Here is a 6,216-nt window from a genome sequence, read left to right as displayed (position 1 = left end):
AAAGAAAGAAAGAAAGAAAACAAAAAAACTCTTTGCCTTTAAAGCTTTCTGGATTTCAGAACAATGAAGGACCAAAGACCTATATTCAAGGAGAAAAACAATGAATTACTTCTTTTACATTAAATTTCTATAACTGATAAAATATTTCTTTTAAAAAATGCCAGTATTATTTCCATAACTCTCAGTTTTCAAACTTTTACAAATAATCTACTAATACATGTTCTCTACTTAAAATGCCAATGACAGAGATAAAGCAAAAGCCTGGAGTGACTCCCCTTCTCATCTCTGTTTTACTTTCACAGGAGTCCCCGACTTCGGGAAGCTCTGCAGGCACACACCAAAGCACAGAGCAACACATCACCTTTATAAAGTCCACTCCCAACATACCCTCATTTCCAGCTTTTCCCTTGACCCCTTCCTTGCCACATTTTTGGTGATACATAAGCAATGCTCTCTTGTCCCCATGCCTAGAGATGAGAAAAATCAGAGTGAAAGACATTAAGATATTTGCTGTGTGTGACAAAGAGCCTATGAGTGGAAACAATGGTACTAGAACCCAAATGATCTCACTCTTTTTTTTTTTTAAAGATTTTATTTATTTATTTATTTATTTATTTATTTATTTATTTGAGAGAGACAGAGATAGTGAGAGGGAGCACCAGTGGAGAGGAGAGGGAGAAGCCTCTGGGATCATGACCTGAGCCGAAGGCAAACGCTCAACCGACCGAGCCACATAAAAAAGACCTACTGTTTATATAATTCATTGTGTTTTAGGAAAAAAGTTGTTCTAATTCTAATTCTTTTATTCGATCAACTTTTATAGAGCTGAAAAGGCAGATTAAATTGTGATTTAAAAAAACAAAACAAAACAAAAAACCTCCCCAAAGGTCATTAGCCCTTTGCTTAAATCTTCCAGAAATTGAAATTGGCTATTTCCTGGAATGAGTTGTATTTCCTCGCCTCTCTGATTGTTCATGCTAATCAGTGCTGACAAGGGTTTCAATGGTAGATGGCAGGGAGCAGGGAGGGATGAAGAAGCAGAGAGAAGCCTCTCTCAGAGCAGCACCAGACAGGGCTTGAGAGGAGCCCGACTGGGAAACTCTCAGTAGCATCCATAAAGTTTGGTGCCTAGGAGGGAGACGGGGTTGTGTGAGAGGGAGAAGGTAAGCGGGAATCTGAAGTTTCTAGATTGCAAGCCACTCTGACAGAATACCTTGGCTTTATTCTGGGAGATGAGGAGAAGGAGGAGAAAGGGCAAGAGGGAAGGGAAGTGGTGAGGCTGAGCTGAGGGAGGGAGGGAGAGAGGGCGCTCTGGTCCGGGGAGCTACCCGTACAGCAGTGAGCCCTTCTCCACAGTTCCACTTTCCATCCAGAAGCAGATGATCCTCAAGTCATCACAATCTGTCGAAGGTTAGTAGTAGCCTGATCCCGGGTCACAAAGCCAGCATCCTTCCCCTCACTTCCTCTCATCCTGTAGGCATTTTATCACCTCACATCATCACAAGAAGGTGAGTGCGGTCCAGGAAGATATTTTGAGAGAGAGAGAGACCACATTCACATAACTTCGATTACAGTCTACTGTTATAATTGTTCTATTTTATTATTGTTGTTGATGTTACTCTCTTACCGAATTTATACATGAAGCTTGATCATAGGTACATATGTATAGGAAAAACATAGTATGTATAGAGCTCGGTACTATCCGTGGTTTCAGGCACCCACTGGGGGTCTTAGCACATACCCCCAGTGGATCAGAAGGGACCACTGTTTTGCACAAGCAGAGAACACAGTGAATCAGTCTGGCCCAGGCAGCTCCGAGCTCCCCCATCTGACCTCCTCTTTGCTTCTTTTCAGTGTGCTTGCTTTTCTCTGGCGCCCTTTAGCCCATTACTTCAGTTGGGCCCTTCAGCCTCTGTGGCCTGCTATTGTTATAGCTGCATGCTTCCCCTCACCAATGTCCCACCATTCAGTCTTGCCCACAGCCAATCCTTCAAATTCCAGTGCAAATTATAGTGCCTCCCAGCCTCGCTGCAAACTGATGATGGCTAAGGTAAGATCCAAATTCCCGATCCCCAGCCTCCGCCTCGTTCATTTCTTGCTGTTCCTAGCCTCCCAGCCTCATTCCCAAGACACTGAAGGCTCTCAGTCTCTGAGGGTACACGGGTTCTCTCTTTCCTGTCCGGTTCTTTGCCCAGGCTGTGTGCTGCGTCTATAATCCCCCCTTCGGTAAGGCCAGATCCTTCCGTGAGACTCAGGCGTTGACTCCCTCCAGGAACATTCCCTGACTTTCTGACCCCCAAGTCAAGCAGACGCTTCTCTGTCCTCTAATTCTACCTCTTCACCCCTCTTGGGGAGCATCCCCCCATCATTATCTGTGGACTGTCTATCCCGGAAGCTCGGCCATGTCAGATTGCTTTCTTCAATCTTGTTTCCCCAAGGCCTAACCCCATCCTGGCACCCTCAATAAAGATCTGCCACAAAGGTGGCATTTCTTTCATTCCAAAGGAGAAAAGGGCTTTTGCTTGAGGGTGGAAAGCCTGCTTCTAGTTTACTGCTTTTCCTTTTCCTTGTGAAGAACAGCAAGGAGGGGCAGGGGGGATGCCCACCCATCTCTCCTGCTTGTGGAATATCACATGGGAGACAAGCAGCTTTTATGTGAATGTGCTACAAGCAAGAGGTGTACTTGGGGAAGAGATGGGGGCCAGGAAGCTATTCACCCCAGCTCCATTTTAAGTTCCATCTTCTTTCAATTATGCAAATGTTTCTTGGAAGTCCTAGTTTTAATATAGGCAAGCACAAGCATCTTTTAAGGAGAGAACCTAAAAGGAAAATCCATCCAAGAAGGGAGAACTGTCACAAAGAGGTAGCTTGCAACACCACTGGGTATATCAAAGGCATATAATTTCTCATAATCCAACCACACAGTGGGAACTTGGGGGAGAATGAAGGAGCTGAAGGAATGACCACACACACACACACACACACACACAGTCACACACATGCGCAGGCAGCCGCAATAATAATCATAAGAGGACATCATTAGCAATTTGGAAATCCTGTATTAAGCATTCCCGTGTATCTGGAAAACTGTTAGTAAAGATGGCTTTAAAAATAGAAGCATCCCTAAATAACTAGAGCAGCTTAAGTGCTATGTTAAAGTCGAATGCTCAATTGCCCTTGAAAAGGGCATGATGAAGACTTTTCACAGTTACTATCATCTCTAACCAGAAATTATTTGTAAGGACTTGGGATATAATCAGTGTTTGATACATGACTAACAAATGTTCTTGTTGAATGTATAAGTCATGTTTTCTTTAAAAGGTATCATTTCCAATTTTAAGAAGAATTACATATATACATATATATGTATACACACACACACACATAAATATGTATGCCATAAACAACAGTAGTAATAAATTTAGGAGTACTGAATAAAGTAAAAGATATTGCTAAATACTAAATATAACCATTTAATCTACATTACAAGTTGATAGGTTTCACACCAGCCAAGTCATACCTCACTTTATGGAATAGAGATCTTTTGTGAAAGTAAATTTATGCTTATTCTATCACCATTAACTTTCCTTACAAAATTGAAGGTATATTCCAACATGTGATACAGTCAAGCAATAAAAATCATGATGAAGGTGTAGGCAAATTTTTAAAAGTCATGCTTTTAATGGAAAACCTGTTTAAAAAGCAACATCAACATTTATAACTAAATGTATGATATTGAGACTTAAAATATTATACCAGGAATTATATTCCCTGGTGTCTAGCTAAACCTACAGAAGCCAGAAAAGTGTCCTGCTTTAAACTAAATCCATGATTTTATTTCCACCTCAAGGCGAAAAGTTCATTTTTTAAACCACAAGCTTATCAAAGGATATTTATAGCATGTACCATGGATGGTACAAGAAGGTTTTTAGCCTTAAAAATTCTATTACCTTAGAAACTATTCCAGACTGACTCTAAGTGCTTCTCTGAAATGTGTAGGTAGAGTATGAAGTCAAAAAGTCCATTATGAATGACTTATCGGCAGTATAATGAGGGACACAATGAGTTGCTAGAACTCGCAACTAGCACCCACAGCAGACCAAAGTAAATATGCAACTGCTTCCCCACCTTCTAAGCTAACACAGGAAATATGATTGAATGTTTCAAAGTACTGATAAGCCCACCAATGTGCATTAACTCCTTTTCTGTAGAATCCATACATGAGACTTACTTAAGTATGGCTGGAGTTGAGGAGACTCAAATAATTAGTTAGGGTTTTGTTTTGTTTTAACCTATGTGCTTAGTATTTTTGTGAGAAAATAGTTTTTAAGTTTCCAATTACATTACACCATTTTATCTAAGGGGCAAAACAAATGCACAAATATAGGACCAAATGATTCCAGAAAGAAAAGTTTTAGAATAAAATCCAAAGCAATGAGGGAACTGGAAAGATTATGAGTAAGGGAGAGGTTTGAGGCCAAATTTGCCTTGACCACTATCATCATCATCATCATTATTATTTTGTCTCCCTAGTGGGAATCTTTACAGTTCTTAATAGTTAGCCAAGACCGGCATTTTCTTTGGTCTTAAATAACAAATAGAATCTCCTTTTGTGTTATGGGTATATTAGAGTTGACTTCTTTTTTTTTTTTAAGATTTTATTTATTTATTTATTTATTTATTTATTTATTTATTTATTTATTTATTTAACAGAGAGAGACACAGGGAGAGAGGGAACACAACAGGGGGAGTGGCAGAGGGAGAAGCAGGCTTCCCGCTGAGCAGGGAGCCCGATGTGGGGCTCGATCCCAGGACCCTGGGATCATTACCTGAGCTGAAGGCAGATGCTTAATGACTGAGCCACCCAGGCGACCTAGAGTTGACTTCTTAATGTCCTCACTATTTGGTAAGCACATTACATATGATCTTTGTATTTATTTTATCAATAGTTGCAGGACACTGGCAAGGATATTACTTAAATCTCCTAGGTGACAATGTTGAGAGCTTCCAAAACTTTCCAGGGACTTTTCGAGGGCTGATGGTAAATGCTATATGTCTCAAGATGCCCAAGCCCAGAAGGCTGTAAGATCCTCAGATGTGATCTCCAAGTTTAAATATCCCCACATTCCTGGACTAGACTTATTCCTCCTTCTAATTTTTCTTGATAATTCCTCAGTCATATGTCTTAGAACCTAGATGTTATGGTGATAGGAGGGGGCTATGAAAAAAAAAAGTTGCAGGGTAGGTTTTTAACCTATAAAAACCTTCATTTGGCATTTAAACTTATACAAACTTATTTGAATTCATTTCTTTGAGCTGAAAGAAATGCATCACCTCCCCCAGTGCTATAAGTAGGTACCCTGAGCCCAATAAAGTGTTCCCAGGTTTTGCCAGTCGGGTGAGTTCCTGGCAACTCAAAAGCTGCAGCTGCTAAAGGGACAACCCAAGAGGAGTAGCATGGTTCACTTTGTGTACTAAATGAATGGACTGAAATGGAAAAATATCAGATCATCATTATGTCCATTATGTTCTGGAAATATAGACACTGAATGCAAAAAGGATATGCTCTCGGCATTTCTATTAAAAGTCGCAAAATGGTTCAAGCACTTGTTTTCAGAACTATTTCTAAGAATTCATCCTAAGGAAATAAACTTGGAGGTTACAAAATATTTTCTTGCTTGTTGGGTTTTGTTTTATTTGCTATTATAAACAACACATGGTCATCATTAGCACTTACATAAGAACAGAAAAAAGTCCAAAAAATTTAAAAATTTGATTAAATACATCTATGGCTAAAACACAGTGCATGGGGGTGCCTAGGTGGCGCAGTTGGTTAAGCAGCTGACTCTTGGTTTTGATTCAGGTCCTGTTCTCAGGGTCATGAGGTCAAGTCCTGCCTCAGGCTCTGTGAGCAGCACAGAATCTGCTTAAGACTCTCTCTGCCACTCCCCCCACATGCACATGATCTCTCTTTCAAATAAATAGATAAATCTTTTAAAAAATAAATAAATAAATAAAACACCACGTAGCCCCTTAAAATGATGCCGTGGTAGAATATTTAATGAAAAGGAAAATGTCACACAATATGTTAAATTAAAAACTGCCATAAAACACATGCAGAGGAAGAGGACACCAACAAAGGGAAAGATATATCATGCTCACAGACTGCAGGAATTAATATTGTTCAAATGTCCACACTACTGAAAGTAATCTACA

The sequence above is a fragment of the Leptonychotes weddellii genome, chromosome 8, assembly GCF_054177405.1.
Source record: "Leptonychotes weddellii isolate Sample4059 chromosome 8, ASM5417740v2, whole genome shotgun sequence".
Lineage (NCBI taxonomy): Eukaryota > Metazoa > Chordata > Mammalia > Carnivora > Phocidae > Leptonychotes > Leptonychotes weddellii.
Note: the sequence above shows the minus strand (reverse complement) of the source record.